This window comes from Rutilus rutilus, assembly GCF_951802725.1.
Source record: "Rutilus rutilus genome assembly, chromosome: 1".
NCBI lineage: Eukaryota > Metazoa > Chordata > Actinopteri > Cypriniformes > Leuciscidae > Rutilus > Rutilus rutilus.
This window is the reverse complement of record NC_140209.1, coordinates 14,451,191-14,473,572: the sequence shown is the minus strand read 5'-3', so window position 1 is coordinate 14,473,572 and position 22,382 is coordinate 14,451,191. Positions and strand designations below refer to the sequence as shown.

The 22,382-nt window shown below is 37.5% G+C and overlaps 1 long non-coding RNA gene across 1 annotated transcript; it reads right to left on the bottom strand.

Annotated features, from left to right (window-relative positions):
* Positions 1–10,974: 10,974 nt before the first annotated feature.
* LOC311303936 lies at positions 10,975–21,512 on the bottom strand. Its single transcript, XR_014629854.1, has 3 exons — positions 21,468–21,512; positions 11,532–11,651; positions 10,975–11,407 (listed from the first exon to the last, which is right to left on the bottom strand). It is a non-coding gene; the product is annotated as an uncharacterized lncRNA (long non-coding RNA).
* Positions 21,513–22,382: the final 870 nt, after the last annotated feature.

Below are 22,382 nucleotides of genomic sequence, written 5' to 3'. Positions count from 1 at the left end.
ATCTTTCTGACAAATAACAAAAACATCATTTGAATTACAGTATGAACAATGTTTTTTTTTTTTTTTACTTTATTAATTGTAGTGCGCAGTGTTTATTATAACGGGGAAGAATCCGCAGCTCAATTTTTTGGCTCGAGGTCATGGTGCAAAGGACTCTAGGTTGATTTTACTCCAAACCATCCCTTTAAAAGATCTTGTATCAATTAAGTAACTTTAGATTTGATAAAAAGGGGCAGGTCTTTTAAAATAACTTTAAAATACATCACTATACCATTTACAACATCAGCTTTTTGCTCATTTTAGAAAACTGTTACAAACTAAAAATGTTAATTTGATCTGAAATGCTGTTTTTCTTAAGAATTGTTCTCACGTCTGTTAATATAACATTACAGATTTTTGGCCATTGTTATTGTTTGCATTTTTATTTTTACATTCTTATGTATATTTAGATTTTTTTTTTTAACCACACAACAGATCTTGTATCAGTTTAGTAACTTTAGATTTGAGGAAAACAGGGCAGGTCTTGAAAAAGATCTACTTTTATCACTATACTATTTACAGCTTTCTTAGCTTTAGCTTTCTACTCATTTTAGAGAATTCTGTTACAAACTCATCCATGTCCAGTTCATGTGTTATTGCTTTTTCATGAGCTAAAAAAGCAGAAGGCTTTCCTTTTCGGAACAAGAAATCTGTGCATGTTGTGTTTTGTTAGGCTACTAGAATGTGGTAATCAAGTTCACTAATAGTTCTAATAAAGTTAATTGGCTGTTACTGGTGTAATATTGCTTCTTTCAGCACGTCTGTTTACCTCAAAGGTAGCGAAGTGAATGAGCTGTCTGTCTCGGAGGAAAAAAAAGAGGGGATTGGGAAGAAAACAGAAAATAACATATCTGGAGCTGAATTGATTATCAATTTTGTGATTGGCTGTTATGTGGTGTGGGGCCAGGGTGAATACAGTAGTTTGATACGAGCACATCTGAAAAATAGCCGAGGACGCTGTATGAGCTGCTGCAGTGAAAGTACATTGTACAATTTGTCCTAAATATGACACACGCTTATATTTAGAGCTTCAAAATAACTGGTCAGATATAGTTAACAAGTTTAAAGCAGCTTGCCCTGTCAGATGCTCTGTCAGATCTGTTGACTGACAGATACATACTTGCGCTGTTTAATGCGTTTGAGATGTGGTGCTTTCCTCAGTGCTTAACTTACATTTCACACGTATATTCTCCATCAGTAAATGTTAGAAAGTCAAACATATATGTCCATTTCACTGTCAGGAGAGGACGAGCTTCTGCAAGTGAATCTCCGCTAAAATTCAAGCTTCAGATGCGCATGCGCGCCAAACAGACGGAGCACATTAGAATAGTAGCGCAAAAATTCTGACTAAAATATACATATTGCTAAAATATTTGTTGTTGGAGATAATAAATGTGCCATATGTGGAATTTTAAACCTACAAGTAGATTTTTATGAAAGTGCCCATTATAATGGGATAATCAAATGCAGGCTAATAAAATTAGTTTGTGCTTTTGTTTTTATTTTCATTTTTAGTTTAGCCTTTAATCAATTTAAAAACAAAAGCATTATTTTTACTTTTAGATTGTAATGCTACAATTTTAGAATGTAATGTGATTTGAACCACCTTTTTGCACATAATATATTGCATAGCCTACATTACATTCACTATATTTGTTTCCATTTCCTTCAATATCAACATTGTTTGTATCATTGGGCAGGATGTGATTTTTTTTTTAAATACAGATTTTCTTTATCCAAATAGAAAAAACGTAGAAAGTACCGAGATATAGGCTATATCATATATCACAATTTAACCAAAAAATATAGAGATATGATTTTTTGCCCATATTGCCCAGCCCTAGTTAACGATATAATCATCATGTAGTGTTCTGATCAGCTGATCTCTTCTAAACTGTCATGTGTGTTATTAATTTCATACAAAACTGTTTTAATAAAATAAACTGTATAATTTTTTAATTCCCCTCCAAAGTGTATTTTAAATGTGTACTTTAATGGTCCAGTGGTAGAACTTTTGCACATTAAAGTTGTTTTGTAAAGTTGTTACATGGTATTTTAGCATGCTCTCTAAATTCATGACTTTTATCACACACAAAAAGAAATCACTTGCTGATTCACTTCTCACATCTCAGCCTAGATTTCGGCCCAAAATGGCAGATTGCATTAAATATTTGTTTTAACTAATTGTATATCAGTGAGGGTTAGGAATTGTCGGGAACCAGTATTGTACAATATTAGAAAATCATTTTGGGGACAAAAACCACATAAACCTGAAAAATGTTTATGGAGTAAAGAAATTTCTCTAAACTGTAGAATTATTGAAAATGAAATTTTCAGTAATTCAATGACCCATTACCAACACTGTAAAAAATGTATCATGGGTCTTGTAAATTTCATTAAAAAAAATAACGTGATAATTAAAGCGGGGCTCAGTAACTTCGGGATTTCTTCGCTGTATTCTCGCTTTTTGCTCGCAGGTTTCTCTCTAGAGCTCCCCCCACAGCTTCGGAATAGATATTTGACAACACTGTTGTAAAAACTCGTTGGTGATTCTCAGACACCAGAGGCTAGTAGATCAACGACATCATAGTCGAGTCCCAAAATAGATAAATAGCCCTGGATAAGATGCAGTAGGCATTTTTGAGGAAAAGTACTTCAAGTGTTGTTTCTATATGATTTTTAGGTGCTGAATCCATTTCTGCCGTATAACAAGTTGTAAACATCACTGTTTTGGCATAAACAATAAAAACAAAATGGCTGCCAAAAAATGCATTTAATGCATTTATTGCAGATTAAACATTAAACATTATAACTAAACTATGCATTCTCAGAATATTTAAACATGTAAACAATGAAAAAACAACATTAACATGAAAGGGACCGTTTTTAATGGCTGCTGGAATTATGCCAAGGTACCAAGGTACACTGGGAAGCATATATCAGTGGAAATATGCAATTATGCCCAGCCCGAAGGGGGGAACTTGGAATACACATGACCCCAGGGGGCTGCATATTGAGAATCACTGGCGTGTCCAGCCGCAGGTGGAATAATTCAAACCCAGGGGTGGCAAGGTAGCTTGCCGAGGGAAAGACACATGCTCAGAGAGGCTTAGTGGACTACACACGTGGGGGTCGCCCAGAGGCCGTGTTAGGTGTCACCCAGCCTGCAGCTCTACAGATGTCTGTTAGCGAGGCGCCATGCGCTACAGCCCAAGAGGATGCCACACTCCGGGTGGAGTGGGCCGTCACACCAAGGGGGCATGGTCGACCTTGCTGCTGGTAAGCCAAAGCAATGGCGTCCACTATCCAGTGAGACAACCTTTGCTTGGAGAGAGCCTTTCCCTTCAGCTTCCCACCATGACAAACAAAGAGCTGGTCTGAAGTCCTGAAACACTGCGTTCTGTCTACATAAGCATGGAGGGCGCGTACTGTACAGAGCAGTGCCAAGGCTGGGTCTGCCTCCTCCGAGGGCAGCGCTTGCAGGTTCACCACCTGGTCTCGAAAGGGTGTGGTGGGAACCTTGGGCACATATCCAGGCCGGGGTCTCAGGATCACGTAAGAGTTAGCCGGTCCAAATTCCAGGCACGCTTCGTCAACCGAAAATGCCTGCAGGTCCCCTACCCTCTTGATGGAGGCCAATGCAACCAGGAGCACTGTCTTCATTGACAGGAACTTAAGCTCCACTGATTGCAGAGGCTCAAAGGGAGCACTCTGCAGAGCAGTTAAAACCACTGAGAGGTCCCAAGAGGGAACGAGAGGAGGGCGAGGAGGATTCAGTCTCCTCGCTCCTCTCAGGAAACTGATGATCAGGTCGTGCTTTCCAATGGACTTACCATCAACTGCATCATGATGTGTGGCAATGGCCATTCTCCAGCGAGAGGCCGAAACCGAGACAGATCGGCTGCACGGTTCAGGTCTCCCGGGATATAAATGGCTCGAAGCGACCTCAGATGCTTCTGACTCCATATGAGGAGGTGGCGGGCAAGTTGCGACATACGGCGGGAGCGCAGACCACCTTGTCGGTTGATGTACGCTACTGTGGCGGTATTGTCTGACTGTATTGTCTGACGGTATTGTCTGCCGTATTGGACTAATACGTGCTGACCCCTGAGCAACGCACAGAAGCGGTGCAGGGCGAGACTCGAGGCAATTGACATGCAAAAGGTGCTGGGGTCTTGTCCAGGAGCCCGCGGCAGCATGTCCATTGCACATGGCGCCCCAGCCCATTGTGGAGGCATCTGTTGATATAACAACATGCCAGGAAACTCGTTCTATGGGCACTCCAGCCCATAGAAAACTGAGGTTCGTCCACGGGGTGAAGGTCTGACGGCAGGTCGAAGTCACTGGGACTCGGAGCGTGCCGTGTTGCCATGCCCACCTCGGGACTTGATCGCGAAGCGGTCTCATATGAAGCAAACCGAGCGACGTTACTGCGGCTGCGGATGCCATATGCCCCAGGAGCCTCTGAAATAGTTTCAGTGGAACCGCACTCTTGCCCTCGAACTGACGAAGGCAAGTTAGCAGTGACTGCGCGCGCTCTCTCGTAAGCTGCGCGCACATGGCGACCGAGTCGATTTCCATACCGAGAAAAGAGATCCTCTGCACGGAGCAGAGTTTGCTCTTCTCCCAGTTGACCCAAAGGCCCAGACAAGCTAGGTGCCGGAGCACTAGGTCCCTGTGTTTGCAAACCTTGTCTCGAGAGTGAGCTAGGATCAGCCAGTCGTCGAGAGGAACAAGGGCTGCCTCGACAACCTTCGTGAAGACGCGAGGAGACAGGGATAGCCCGAAAGGGAGAACCGCGTACTGGTATGCCTGCCCCTCGAGTTATATATATATATATATATATATATATATATATATACTGATATGCCTAATTTGCATATGTAAACATGACATTTCAGAAAACTTGTAATACAAAAAATGTCTGTCTCTATGTAAGTGAAAAACTGGAAAGGTTTTATGGTGATATCTATAACTTAAAAAAATTTACCCTATCCACCTGTAGTGTTTCGGCTGTGAATAATGCACCTATTGTTTCAATAACAATTACAAGAAAATGGGACCCTTATTTCAATGTTATACGGTGGATCCTTATTCAGGAGACATTGAACTTTCTAAAAATGTGGTATAACAACTTTTCCTCAAAAATGCCTACAGGGTTACACAATCTTGAAGATTCGGACCTGACTATCAAAGCAGATGGGATATTCTTTAAAACGTCTTCTTCATTCAGGTTCGAACAGCGTGAGGGAGCGCAATAATGACAGCATTTTAGCAGATTTCTTTTGGCCGTAAAGCAGTTGTTTACATCGCGAGACCTGATATCACGCGAGACTTCCTGATGCGGCGGCCCGCAGCCTCAAAGTTGCAAGTGCGTATTTTCCGCTCACGGGCACCAGGGGGGTGCGAAACGACCACCATTCAACCTGAAATAAGTATTATAACCATTCCAATGACTCCGAAGCTGTTCAGTTAAGGTAAAAAAGTTACTTAGTTCACCTTTAAAGGAGCCGTATGTAAGATTGTGGCCAAAGCTGGTACTGCAATCACTTTTAAATTACTGTAGAGCAGTGTATCCCCTCCCCCTCCCCCCTGACGCGAGGTTACCAGATAGGCTGCAGGATCCAGTACGAACGTTTGTAGCTGCAGCTGTGGTAACTAGAGCAGAGCTGGCAACCCCGATGCCGAAACACTACTGACTTCGTGATTGGTAGATAGGTGGAGGGTGGCGCTTCAGGCCAAAACACAACATGACAACATCAACATCAGTTGAGGGCTGCAACTATCACTTTTAAATGACAATATCCTGGCCGGACTACTGTTGTCAGTGATATACGTATTTGAAATGAACATGATTTCTTAATGTCTAGTGACATATCAGGGCCATTTTATGATTAATTGAAATACATTTCTTACATACAGCTCCTTTAAAAATAATGGGTACATTTCATTAATGAAATTGTGGTTTGGTGTTTGATAGAAAATATTGAGAAGATTTCACTAATAAAACCAAGAGATACATTTTCCTCTTTTATTTAAGTAAATGTGTGCAATTTTGAGGCTTAATTTGAGCGAAATAAGCTAATAAAATTAAGGAAAAGGTTACCTATTTATTTTAAGAGAATTGGTTCAATTATGAGGTTTAATTTAGAGACACCATTTGAAAGTGAACGGCAGTGATCAGAGGACATTTTGGCGGAGGGGTCGAACGTCAATCACATAAGAGGTAAGCAAAGTTATAATGTTTCTCATTATTTCTTAAATATTTCATAAATGAATGTTATGTTCACTCTTGTTCAGGAGCATCGCTGACGTCGCATATTTTAGTTGTCTCATGCCGATGCCTATTGACGAGCAGATGAGTTGTCTTAAATCATCGAAATCAAATTATATGACTTGCTAAACTGCGCACGATTGTCTTATCTCCAGTGTGTACAACACCACCACATGCTTGGGGTGTGGCTAGAATATTGATTGCTAAAATAAATCGTCAATGTGCTTGTGCTATATTCTCCATAGGACATCGGTAAGCTTGATATTGGGAAGATTAATAGATGTAACTTTTTAAAAATTATAATAACACAAATGGCACGATGTAATATTCCATTCATACTCAAAGCCAGAGGGCGCCCTCTTTTGCAGTAAGTGAAGTCCCAAACTGGTTCATAGAAGTAGACTAAATACTTTGCCGCAAATGCTAGCCTCGTGTGGACTAAAGCATCCAGCTGTCGTGACCATTTTATCTTGTTCTGCAAACCATCTCGGGTATGTTTATAAGAATGTAGTGTATTTATAATGTAATGTTAAATGAATGTAGTATATATCATATCAGATCACAGAATAAAGTTATTGTAACTACTCCATGGCTTTTTAAGTGAATGTGGAGCAAAAATAGGGGTTTAATCTGTAGCATTGCGATTTATAAATTAATTAATTTGAAATATAACTTGGTCAGACTTGTTTTATCTGCATTGTGTTTCTAAACTTCAACAAGGTCAATTTCATTTATAATGACAGACACGATAAAAATACTTCTTTAATGTTTGTTTTACAGTGGGACAATGGAGATATCCTGCAGCACATAATGAAAATTGCTATCTGCAAGAGGGATTATCAGGAGGATTTCAGCATCATCTTTGAGGGGATGCAAGTCATGGCTGACTTGGAAAATCTGGCAAGAGCCTGTGCTGTTCTTCTTGGACTCACGTATGCACTAAACCTCACCTACCCGAAAGAACTGAGGCACACTTTTGAGGCCTTTCAGAAGCTCTTCTTGGAACTGGATGTTTGCAAGTTTTCCCCGAAATTACTAACACTTAAAAACAAACTCATGACTTAGATTGAGACAATGCATTATGACCACGTTCTGGTGAAAAAAAAACTGGATTGATTGATGAACGTTTAATATTGTTCTACATACAAGCTTTCAGCAAGTACAAATTATTTTATATGTTTTGCTACAAGTTATTCACAAGTTTTAGTCCAGAATGTGACTTTTCCAACAGAAACAAATTTGTATGCACATGTTTTTGCGTAATAAAATGATCTTTCTCAATGACATGGAAAATGTTAGCATTTTTTTGCTTTAATTTTTCATATCTTAAAACTGCTGTCTTACATTTCATATAGATTTGTTTTATTTGTGCAAAAAACACAGAATAAAAGCATGTTCGATAACAAAAAGTGCATTATGTATTCATTATTATCTTAACCTGTAAAAGGCAGTAAATGTTAAAATTAAGTAAATTTCATTAATACGAATGAGTAAATTCTGCTTGATTTATTTGTGAGACAACTTAAATTAAAAAAGCACATTCCACTAATAATATTGAATTCATCATGTGCCATCATGTGCTTTTTTTACCCTAGTTTGTACTAAAGCCTTTTCTTGCATGTGTACTACAGTATATATTCAGATTATGACTAGTATGCAAGTAATATCACAGGTTTATCATGGACAAACAACTTTTCTAGCAGGAATACTATAGAATGTTGGGGTTTCAGCCAGTCCTGCAGGGGGCGCAATGCAGCAGACCCAGCAGAAGGACTGTCGATGTCGAGGCCATGAGGCCTAGCATCTTTTGAAGGTTCTGAGAGGCAGTGGTGGACAGTAACGAAGTAAATGTAATTCGTTACTGTACTTAAGTAGTTTTTTTGCGTATCTGTACTTTACTTAAGTAATTCAATTTTGGAAGACTTTTACTTTAACTCCACTACATTTCAAAGTCAAATATCTTACTTTTTACTCTACTACATTTTCAAAATCAGTCGTTCCTTTTTATTTATGAGTGGATAAAAACTTAACTGGTCAAACGAGCCACCAATCACTAGCCTAACGTGCGTGCTTTGTTTTGAACTTGCCTTGGCGCTATCTGCGTGAACCAGCTACCGTTAAATATGAGAGTTGAGACCATAGACAGTAGGCTATAAGGTTGCGACACACTAGGCTTGTTCGACTTGAACCGGAGCTGCACAGACCGATCAGTTTATGACATCGCGAGAGTGATTGAAAAGCATACAGAGCCGTCTACACTAGTACACTCTAATCGATCTCGCAGTATTTTAATATCATTCACCGAATGGTCTGTGCAGTGTGCAGCCGCTGTGATCTCGCCGCCGCGCGGTCACGTGATTCGTGTAGCTCTCAATAGTTCCAAACAAATCGCGTTGCCAATGATTTTAAGCGGGGCAGAGAGCAGCAGCTATTATTGCAGCAATTATCGGTAAATATTGACGCATAATGAACATTGCTTATTACGTTGACACTAAAATTACATGCATATAATAGCATTTTTTTTTCTGGGGAGTAGCAGAAACACTGCATTACGTTTTGGTGTTTAATTTTGGAGGGAAATTGGCTACTCCCATAACGTAGAATTTTTATATATAGTCTTCTAAAATATATACAGTAAATACTGTAAATGTATTATACCTTATGGGAACAGTGCCCTTCCGTCCAAAATATATATATATATATAGACTAATTAATGTAATTTTATTAATAGATTGATGTGCCAAGAGTGACATTGGAGTCTTCACGTAGACTGAGTTAAGCAAGAGTCTTGTGACAAAAATTATAATAGGACATTATAGTCATAAAAAAATCATAGTACTTGGATACTTAAGTACATTTGAAGGCAAATACTTTTGTACTTTTACTCAAGTGAATGTTTAAAGGCAGCACTTCTACTTTTACTTGAGTAATATTTTACCTTGAGTATCTTTACTTTTACTCAAGTACATGGTATGTGTACTTCGTCCACCACTGCTGAGAGGGCAATGGGCCCCTACTCTGAACCAAGTCAAAAGCCGTTGAATGGTCTGAGCGCGCTCGGGTGTCAGCCAAACCTTCATTCGGCTGAGTCTATTACTGCACCCAGGAAGAGATTCTCTGACTGGGGAGCAGCGAGCTCTTGGTTACGTTGATTCTGAGTCCTAGGCATCCCAAATGGCTGAGGAGCACAGATCTGAGAGAGTTCAATTCCGCCTCTGACTGGGCCAGAATGAGAGGTAGAATCGAGGTAGTTGAGGATATGCATTCCCTTCTGTCTTAGGGGAAAAACATTTGCACCCATACACTTCTTGAATGTGCGTGGTGCCAGAGACAGTCCAATGGTAGGACAGTATACTGGTATGCAACCCCTTCGAATGCAAACCTCAAGAACGATTCAAAGTTAGCATCTTGAACAGCCATTTCGTGAGGGCGTAGGTCAGATGTCTGAGGTCTGGGATGGGCCTGATGCCGCCATCCTTCTTGGGAACGAGGAAGTAACGTCCATAGAAGCCTGACAGCATTTTCGCCTGTCGAGTTTTCCGGCTACAGAGATAGTGAGACGCGCGCGAAATAGACCGGCGTGAGCTCACTTATGAGGGGAAGAGTTGCCAAATCATTTTATAATTGATGAACCTTACTTTTTACACCGTAGTGCAAGAAGGCTCACTGGAGAACACATTTCTGCGGGGGCCCCAGGGCCAGCTGTGGCCAGAGTTCTTTCTGTGTCGAGGGATATCCACTCAGACAGGAGAAGAAACAACTGGCGGAGGGACGAGTACAGAGGGGCAACAGACGTGACTGTGCGGACCCAAACTGGTCCCAAACAGCTGGCCAGCTGGGGACGGAGTCTCCACTGTATCTGAACCAAAGGCTGTTGTGAGGCTTGTCAGTGGCACGATTGAGCAAGCCAGCAGAAATAAGTGGAATGAAGCGACCTTAGAAGCTTCTGGCTCCGAGGAGGTGGCGGGCGAGTTGCAACATGCGAGGGGAGCGCAGCTCGACGGTCGCAATGTTGTCAGAACAGTACATGCTCGCCGAGCAGCGGTGTCTCGAAGCGAGGAGACTGCAAGACACCCGAGGCAATGAATGCCAATGCAGTCAGAGGGCGCCCAGACCTCTGTTACTGCATGCCCTTTATATGTGGCACTGCATGAAAAGTGGGATTTTCGTCCCCGTAAACGGCCGGAAATCTCCATAATTTTTGGCAGTTAATGACAATTTACAGCCTGTGAACGTCGCGTTCGTCTGTGCCACATATTGACTGAAACGAACCATGATGTATGTGCAGAGCTCGCGGAGGTGATAATGGTTCTAATTAGCATATGAATAGCATCGCCCGCGCCTTGCCAGAGAATGGCTTGAATTTCCTCACTCAGTATTGGTTGAAACCACTACATTTAAACAAGAAAAATCACTTGTGATTGGTTGGCAGATCTGTTGCTATTGGTCACCCTGGGTCATTATAAATTTAAACCCCACCCCAAAATTATAATTATATATAAATATAAAATTATTATTATATATAAATATAAAATTATATATATATATATATATGGTATTATGTTGTATATTCATGTCATTGTTATCCTATGGACTACACTATTATTACCATCAAGGACATGAATGAATTTATTGAGGAAAGGAAAATTTGCCAGGGACGTGCTGTTTATTCAAAGAAAGAGCTTTATTAACACAAACACAAACACACAACTATATCATACATGTAAAAAAGCATATGAGATTTGCCCACACAACAAATGGAAAGCTCACGAGAAGCCCAAAATCCCACAGCACCGTGAAGTGTCTGTTTTCTGCTTCGGAGCTGTAGGTAACTAGCGGCATTCTGTCTGAATTCGGTCCATTTTGCAGACGTCTGTGGTGCGTTGCCCTGTACTTTGGAATCGCCTCTAATCTCGACTGCAGCGTGGCACAGAGCTCGGTGAGCTCCTGGCTGTGAAAGGACGGAGATCGCACAATCCATCCAGACACCCCGCCGACGATGCCGTCTTCCTCATCAGACATCAGCTCTATGGTAGCGCACTTCCAAAGGCCCACCTCATCCTCAGCTAGCACACTCTGTCTTGCTTCTAGCAGCTGTAAAAACCAATAAAGACAATCAGTACTGCGCAATGCACTGCGTATGGACAACACACATCTATGTATGTACCTGAAAAATAGTCACATTGACCAAAAATGGATCTAATCTAATAAATCTTACCCTCTTTTCTTCTCGCTCGACTCCGAGCTGAATTCTTCACAGCTTCCGCCTACGATGCAAGATCTGGTTGTTTGTACCTGAAGCTCCTCCGTACTGTCTCGTAATATGTCTTAAAGGCAGCTAGAAAACAATTAAATGAGAGTGATATTAATAAGAACAACATAAGTCACAGTAAAATTAAACAATAAAGGAGAAAAAATGCAACCGGGTGAAATTGAAGAAATACACACCGGAAGCAAACTATGCTTTTTGAAATTGGGGTTTTATTCTGACTGCTGTTTAAAATAAGTGACAGCGGTCAATGGGAGCACAATTAAATAGATAAAAGATTTCAAATTAGATTTCACTAGTTAAACAAAAAAAACAACAAAAAAAGAAATTGTAGAAACAGTTTACAGTAAATTGGAAGATGACATATAATCAAATGTCACAAAAACTCAAGTTTAACCAGTGGATCAATGCCCAAATCCACAGAACACTTAACTCAATTCAAACTGAAATACAGTGTAATGCACTGCAACAGGTCAGATTTAAATCGATTTCTCCAAACCAAAATATGTTATAATTAAATACGATAACACAAACTGGAATACGGCAGTGGCTGAGGTACAAGAGAAATAAAGGCACATTAAGACACAGCCACAACCCACGTTTCACATACTAATCATGCAGAACCAGAAATATGCATTAAACCATACAGTTATACTGTACAATCGCAGAATATAGATTAAACTCATTAACAGATTTATCAAATAAACATGGCATCAGTATTTTACCCCATAAATCATGAAACGTAGCCTACAGTTAAGGGGGTCGCACACCGGACGCGCAGCTCAGCGCCGCGCCACGTCTAGGACAACTCTCACCTGAAAATCCGATAACATCAGCAATTTTCTGATTTCTGTAAATAAATATAAAACTAAATGTATATTGCAGCACAGGGTGAGGTCCGTATATACATTAACTACGATTTGAGACACATACAGTGCTATGCATAAGTTTAGACACCTATACTAAAGTTGACTAAAAAGAGGAATAAAAATCATCTTTTGGAAATTGAACTTAATGCCTTAATTTAAAAAATTAGGAAAAATCCAACCTTTAAGGACACCAATTTTCTTTGTGAATGAATAATGTATCGTAAATAAATAAATGTTCTTCCTTAAAATACAGGGTGCATAAGTTTGGACACCCCTATGTTAAATTCCCATAGAGGCAGGCAGATTTTTATTTTTAAGTTTTTTTTTTTTTTAGGATACTATGCATCCTGATAAAGTTCCCTTGGCCTTTGGAATTAAAATAGCCCCACATCATCACATAGCCTTCACCATACCTAGAGATTGGCATGGTTTTATTTCAGTTAGCCTAATAGCTAGTTTGATTTGCATTGAGAGATGATCTTATGGAAAGTACTCCATGCCAATCTCTAGGTATGGTGAAGGCTATGTGATGATGTGGGGCTATTTTAATTCCAAAGGCCAAGGGAACTTTATCAGGATGCATAGTATCCTGGATCCATGAAGTAACTGGCCTTTAAAAATAAAAATCTGCCTGCCTCTATGGGAATTTAACATAGGGGTGTCCAAACTTATGCACCCTGTATTTTAAGGAAGAACATTTATTTATTTACGATACATTATTCATTCACAAAGAAAATTGGTGTCCTAAAAGGTTGGATTTTTCCTAATTTTTTAAATTAAGGCATTAAGGTCAATTTCCAAAAGATGATTTTTTATTCCTCTTTTTAGTCAACTTTAGCATGGGTGTCTAAACTTATGCATAGCACTGTAAATGTAAATTTAATATAAAACTATGTAAATGGCGCTCTGTGGCGCGGCAGGATTTTGAACACGGTCCTGAGCCGTTGCTTGGGCGCCGCGGACAGGGTGCGGTAAAGTAGGTTTTATGTTGGACATTCGTTAGACATTCGCCAAGCAAATTAAGGGACTGTCTCAAAACTGCACACACACACACACACAAATAAGCATTCCAAGGTGCGAAACCACGCAAAGCATACTAATAAAATGTAAGGATGTGAATTAAGTGGACAACCTATTTTTTGTCAAATAGGCTTAGATAGTTTTAAGCTGTGCATGGGATATTCACTATGAATGGGTACATGGTTACATTGTACTCCCAAAATTTCATTTTATCTTATAGAAACAGGTGATATCACACCACCTGGAATTTGTTCACCAACCGTTGGAGCACACCATACACGACTTGGATTTGGAAAATGTCATTTCGTCTATTTTTAATGAATTCTTGAAATACGCAAATCTATATAACTTCCTGGTCATGTGACCTGATGATGTCACACCACATGTAATGTATTCACCAACCCTTGGAGCACACCATACACGACTTGGATTTGGAAAATGTCATTTTGTCTATTTTTAATGAATTCTTGAAATACGCAAATCTATATAACTTCCTGGTCATGTGACCTGATGATGTCACACCACATGTAATGTATTCACCAACCCTTGGAGCACACCATACACGACTTGGATTTGGAAAATGTCATTTCGTCTATTTTTAATGAATTCTTGAAATACGCAAATCTATATAACTTCCTGGACATGTGACCTGATGATGTCACACCACATGTAATGTATTCACCAACCGTTGGAGCACACCATACACGACTTGGATTTGGAAAATGTCAATTTGTCTATTTTTAATGAATTCTTGAAATACGCAAATCTATATAACTTCCTGGTCATGTGACCTGATGATGTCACACCACATGTAATGTATTCACCAACCGTTGGAGCACACCATACACGACTTGGATTTGGAAAATGTCAATTTGTCTATTTTTAATGAATTCTTGAAATACGCAAATCTATATAACTTCCTGGTCATGTGACCTGATGATGTCACACCACATGTAATGTATTCACCAACCCTTGGAGCACACCATACACGACTTGGATTTGGAAAATGTCAATTTGTCTATTTTTAATGAATTCTTGAAATACGCAAATCTATATAACTTCCTGGTCATGTGACCTGATGATGTCACACCACATGTAATGTATTCACCAACCCTTGGAGCACACCATACACGACTTGGATTTGGAAAATGTCATTTCGTCTATTTTTAATGAATTCTTGAAATACGCAAATCTATATAACTTCCTGGACATGTGACCTGATGATGTCACACCACATGTAATGTATTCACCAACCGTTGGAGCACACCATACATGACTTGGATTTGGAAAATGTCATTTCGTCTATTTTTAATGAATTCTTGAAATACGCAAATCTATATAACTTCCTGGACATGTGACCTGATGATGTCACACCACATGTAATGTATTCACCAACCCTTGGAGCACACCATACACGACTTGGATTTGGAAAATGTCATTTTGTCTATTTTTAATGAATTCTTGAAATACGCAAATCTATATAACTTCCTGGTCATGTGACCTGATGATGTCACACCACATGTAATGTATTCACCAACCCTTGGAGCACACCATACACGACTTGGATTTGGAAAATGTCATTTCGTCTATTTTTAATGAATTCTTGAAATACGCAAATCTATATAACTTCCTGGTCATGTGACCTGATGATGTCACACCACATGTAATGTATTCACCAACCGTTGGAGCACACCATACACGACTTGGATTTGGAAAATGTCAATTTGTCTATTTTTAATGAATTCTTGAAATACGCAAATCTATATAACTTCCTGGTCATGTGACCTGATGATGTCACACCACATGTAATGTATTCACCAACCCTTGGAGCACACCATACATGACTTGGATTTGGAAAATGTCAATTTGTCTATTTTTAATGAATTCTTGAAATACGCAAATCTATATAACTTCCTGGTCATGTGACCTGATGATGTCACACCACATGTAATGTATTCACCAACCGTTGGAGCACACCATACATGACTTGGATTTGGAAAATGTCAATTTGTCTATTTTTAATGAATTCTTGAAATACGCAAATCTATATAACTTCCTGGTCATGTGACCTGATGATGTCACACCACATGTAATGTATTCACCAACCCTTGGAGCACACCATACATGACTTGGATTTGGAAAATGTCATTTCGTCTATTTTTAATGAATTCTTGAAATACGCAAATCTATATAACTTCCTGGTCATGTGACCTGATGATGTCACACCACATGTAATGTATTCACCAACCGTTGGAGCACACCATACATGACTTGGATTTGGAAAATGTCAATTTGTCTATTTTTAATGAATTCTTGAAATACGCAAATCTATATAACTTCCTGGTCATGTGACCTGATGATGTCACACCACATGTAATGTATTCACCAACCCTTGGAGCACACCATACATGACTTGGATTTGGAAAATGTCAATTTGTCTATTTTTAATGAATTCTTGAAATACGCAAATCTATATAACTTCCTGGTCATGTGACCTGATGATGTCACACCACATGTAATGTATTCACCAACCCTTGGAGCACACCATACATGACTTGGATTTGGAAAATGTCAATTTGTCTATTTTTAATGAATTCTTGAAATACGCAAATCTATATAACTTCCTGGTCATGTGACCTGATGATGTCACACCACATGTAATGTATTCACCAACCCTTGGAGCACACCATACACGACTTGGATTTGGAAAATGTCAATTTGTCTATTTTTAATGAATTCTTGAAATACGCAAATCTATATAACTTCCTGGTCATGTGACCTGATGATGTCACACCACATGTAATGTATTCACCAACCCTTGGAGCACACCATACACGACTTGGATTTGGAAAATGTCATTTCGTCTATTTTTAATGAATTCTTGAAATACGCAAATCTATATAACTTCCTGGTCATGTGACCTGATGATGTCACACCACATGTAATGTATTCACCAACCGTTGGAGCACACCATACATGACTTGGATTTGGAAAATGTCATTTCGTCTATTTTTAATGAATTCTTGAAATACGCAAATCTATATAACTTCCTGGTCATGTGACCTGATGATGTCACACCACATGTAATGTATTCACCAACCGTTGGAGCACACCATACATGACTTGGATTTGGAAAATGTCAATTTGTCTATTTTTAATGAATTCTTGAAATACGCAAATCTATATAACTTCCTGGTCATGTGACCTGATGATGTCACACCACATGTAATGTATTCACCAACCGTTGGAGCACACCATACATGACTTGGATTTGGAAAATGTCAATTTGTCTATTTTTAATGAATTCTTGAAATACGCAAATCTATATAACTTCCTGGTCATGTGACCTGATGATGTCACACCACATGTAATGTATTCACCAACCCTTGGAGCACACCATACATGACTTGGATTTGGAAAATGTCAATTTGTCTATTTTTAATGAATTCTTGAAATACGCAAATCTATATAACTTCCTGGTCATGTGACCTGATGATGTCACACCACATGTAATGTATTCACCAACCCTTGGAGCACACCATACATGACTTGGATTTGGAAAATGTCAATTTGTCTATTTTTAATGAATTCTTGAAATACGCAAATCTATATAACTTCCTGGTCATGTGACCTGATGATGTCACACCACATGTAATGTATTCACCAACCGTTGGAGCACACCATACATGACTTGGATTTGGAAAATGTCAATTTGTCTATTTTTAATGAATTCTTGAAATACGCAAATCTATATAACTTCCTGGTCATGTGACCTGATGATGTCACACCACATGTAATGTATTCACCAACTGTTGGAGCACACCATACACGACTTGGATTTGGAAAATGTCAATTTGTCTATTTTTAATGAATTCTTGAAATACGCAAATCTATATAACTTCCTGGTCATGTGACCTGATGATGTCACACCACATGTAATGTATTCACCAACCGTTGGAGCACACCATACATGACTTGGATTTGGAAAATGTCAATTTGTCTATTTTTAATGAATTCTTGAAATACGCAAATCTATATAACTTCCTGGTCATGTGACCTGATGATGTCACACCACATGTAATGTATTCACCAACCGTTGGAGCACACCATACACGACTTGGATTTGGAAAATGTCAATTTGTCTATTTTTAATGAATTCTTGAAATACGCAAATCTATATAACTTCCTGGTCATGTGACCTGATGATGTCACACCACATGTAATGTATTCACCAACCGTTGGAGCACACCATACATGACTTGGATTTGGAAAATGTCAATTTGTCTATTTTTAATGAATTCTTGAAATACGCAAATCTATATAACTTCCTGGTCATGTGACCTGATGATGTCACACCACATGTAATGTATTCACCAACTGTTGGAGCACACCATACACGACTTGGATTTGGAAAATGTCAATTTGTCTATTTTTAATGAATTCTTGAAATACGCAAATCTATATAACTTCCTGGTCATGTGACCTGATGATGTCACACCACATGTAATGTATTCACCAACTGTTGGAGCACACCATACATGACTTGGATTTGGAAAATGTCAATTTGTCTATTTTTAATGAATTCTTGAAATACGCAAATCTATATAACTTCCTGGTCATGTGACCTGATGATGTCACACCACATGTAATGTATTCACCAACCCTTGGAGCACACCATACACGACTTGGATTTGGAAAATGTCAATTTGTCTATTTTTAATGAATTCTTGAAATACGCAAATCTATATAACTTCCTGGTCATGTGACCTGATGATGTCACACCACATGTAATGTATTCACCAACCCTTGGAGCACACCATACATGACTTGGATTTGGAAAATGTCAATTTGTCTATTTTTAATGAATTCTTGAAATACGCAAATCTATATAACTTCCTGGTCATGTGACCTGATGATGTCACACCACATGTAATGTATTCACCAACCCTTGGAGCACACCATACATGACTTAGATTTGGAAAATGTCATTTAGTCTATTTTTAATGAATTTTTACAATACGCAAATCTATATAACTTCCTGGTCATGTGACCTGATGATGTCACACCACCTGGGATTTATTCACCAACCCTTGGAACATTTTTACAGGTTTTTAAAAAAATATATTTTTCTAATTGATATTACAAGAGGAATTTGACAAAGCCGTGAAATTAGATTGATTTCACAAGTAATGACCATTCACATTAAGAAATACATGTTTTGTCATATTTTCATAGAGGAAAAAGAAATTAAGTGCATACAGTTATCTCATGACATCCCTTTATTGAAGAAAGAAGGTAAACAATCAAGAGTTTTATTTAATTTCCGTCTGTTTCTTTAAATATTAACAAATGTGAACTTATGGTCTTGGGATTTTGTAATATCACCATTATGTAGGCTAGTATAACAGTGAAAAAAGTAGTTGCATGTCTTATAACTGTAAAACCAAATGCTATATTTCAAAAGGCACCAGAGTTTTTACTAAAATGCAATTTTGATGTTAATAACATACCAATTACACTTATACACTCATAAATAGGTTTTACTTTGTACAATAATAATTTCTTCCTCCACAAAGGATTAATGCACAATTTGGAATAGTAAATAAATCAAGGTTAGAAACAAAAACTTTCTTTAATGACAATTGGTTTGGGAAAACAGTGAAGTTTTAGATCATGACTTTGCTATCTTGCAGATTCAATGTGACAGGTGTTGTAGGTGGTTTCACATTTTATGTGTAGGCCTACAGCTACCTGAAGACGGAATGGTTCTGTGTGTTGTGCAGGACGCAGTAAAAAGGGACAAACAACAGGTAAACAGTTAGCCTATATGGTAAATATGTGACATGGCCCATCATCATTTTGAGTTGCTCCTTTGACCAAGACACAGTTTTTCCATTAAATCTCTGTTTTTTTGTGGAATTTAATTTTAGGCTTATTAGAATTTTTTTTTTTTTTTTTTTTTTTCTGACACAATTTTTAAATTGCTTGCTGTCATTAACACTTTTTGTTCTTATATATATATACACTACTGGTCAAAAGTTTTAGATCGGTTAGATTTTTTATGTTTTTAAAAGAAGTCTCTTCTGCTCACCAAGGCTGCATTTATTTGATAAAAAAAAAAAAAAAAAAAAACAGTATTATTGTGAAACATTATGACAATTTTAAATGACTGTTTTCTATTTTAATATATTTTAATATATTTTAAACTGTAATTTATTCCTCAGATGAAAGCTGAATTTCCAGCATCATTACTCCAGTCTTCAGTGTCACATGATCCTTCAGAAATCATGCTAATATGAGGATTTTATGCTCAAAAAACATTCATTATTATTATCAATGTTGAAAACAGTTGTGTACAATTTTTTTCCCCAAAATTCTTTGATGAATATAAAGTTCAAAAGAACAGCATTTATTTAAAATAGAATATTTTCTAACATTATAAATGTCTTTACTGTAACTTTTGATCAGTTTAACTCATCCTTGATGAATAAAAGTATTGATTTATTTTATTTCTTTCCCCCAAAAATAAAATTAAAATTCTTACTGACCCCAAACTTTTGAACGGTAGTGTTTAATGTTACAAAAGCTTCAGATTTCAGATAAATGCTGTTCTTTTGAACTTTCTATTCATCATAGCATCATGAAATAAAACTGTTTTCAACATTGATAATAATCATAAATGTTTCTTGAGCATCAAATCCTCATATTAGCATGATTTCTGAAGGATCATGTGACACTGAAGACTGGAGTAATGATGCTGGAGATTCAGCTTTGATCACAGGAATAAATTACACTTTACTGTATGTTCACATTTAACAGCTGTTTTAAATTGGAATAATATTTCACAATATTACTGTTTTTGTTTGTATTTTTAATCAAATAAATGCAGCCTTGGTGAGCAGAAGATACTTCTTTAAAAAAAAATGTAAAATCTTACTGACCCCAAAATTTTGAACGGTAGTGTATATATGTATATATATGTATATGTATATATATATATATATATATATATATATGTATATATGTATATATATATATATATAAAAAATTTTTTATAAAAAAAAAAAATCAAACATTTTTAGTCATTACTTTAGAGAAAGAGAATGAAGCATTATAAATAAACATTGTGATATTAAAATGATAGATCACGTCACATCTTATATGAATAGAGATGTCCTTCTATTTATATATTAATTTATTTTATTTGTTTGTTTGATGTATCAAAGACTTTTTTTTCTCTTTTTTAGAAAACATCAAAACAATGTATAGTGGCAATGGATTTTTTTTTTTTTTTTTAACATTAAATACATAATTATACTAAACAGTTGCATGGTTCGTATTGATTTTAAAGTTTTACTTTTATAAATAGTTTCCAAATATATGTAAATTTCAATTTTAAATTGTTTAAAAATATTTATTTTTCAATCCACTTTGGTTATAGGCCTAGTAATAAGCCATAATAGTTATGAAATCACATATAAATATTTATCTATATCAATTGTAAAACATTTAAATATCACTTTCTTCAAAACAATATCAGCTTCAATATGAGTGGCTCATGGGCATAAAATATACAATTGTCTTCCACATCAACTTTAAAGCACAAGTGTCTAATGAGTGTAGGCCTACTCAGTGTTATTTATCTTATATGAAAACTCATTAACTTTGTTCGTTATAGAATATCTATGAGGTGTCATTTTATAATTTGTAAGTTCTATAAAACTAAAGATACCATCATCTTTAATCAATTTCCACAACCAAAATTCCCAAAACAATTGTCATTAAAAAAAGTTTTTGTGAGAGCTGTCTGTACCTGTGGCTAAAATACAACAAAACAAGTATCGTTCTTCTTCATTTTTGACACGATATGGGACATCTGATTACCACAGCACTTGCTTACATCAGTTAATAGTTCATAAACTATTGCTTCAACTGATCTCGAACTCTTTAACTTCAGTAAACACATAAATGAACTGATCAAGTGCAGTACACATACCTCTGCTCAGCCACGAACTGGTTCTTGGTCGAAAGCTGATGACGTAACATGTCGGTAGGCCCGCCCTCACGTGATACCGATTGGTCGATCGATAAGCCTAAATCTGACTGGCTAAAGAGTACGACCAAAGAGGGCTTCTATACTCTTTGGTACGACTCATCTGTATAGGAGGAGTTCGCTGCCAGGAAAGTCTCAAAAACACACACACACACAAAGCCGAGGCGATTCACACGTGAATGACGATTTGTACATTCATATTCAAGGATAAACTCGTACATTTTAAACATTCAAAGGTTTTTGTGCACAGTTGTGTATCTACGAATTGTGTTTTGCATTTGTGAAATGTAATTTATGAATATATAATTTTATTTTGGGCATGTGAATTGGTTTTTGTGAATATATTTTTTTTTCACGCACGTGAATTTTTTGTGTGTGTGCGTGAATTAGGTTTCATGCATGTGAAATTGTCTACACATGTGTGAATCATTTTTTTGCGTGAATTATATTTGAGACTATAGAGAGCCTAAGTCCCTCCCCTTCCGGTCGACCACCATGGGACCTTATTTCGGAAAAATATTGTATGGTAGTCAATGGCGAGAGACAACAAATATTTTGATCTCGTTTGAATTGTGCCCTGATTTACACATATGATGTTTGTCAATTTAAAAGATACATTTTAAAGTCAAGAAAGTCGCAGCTCGATGTAAACCTGCTGAGGTATAAGACTGTGAAAATACGTAATTACAAAGACTACAAACCCAGAAGGCGCACATGTGACCTCATACCTTTTCTCTCAATGAATGAAGCTAACTTTACTGAAGCTAACATCTGTCATTTTTTCTATAGTCTTACATTATAATCGTAACGTAACGCCGTCATGCCTGAGTGTTTTGAGCCAGAATACACACATACGAG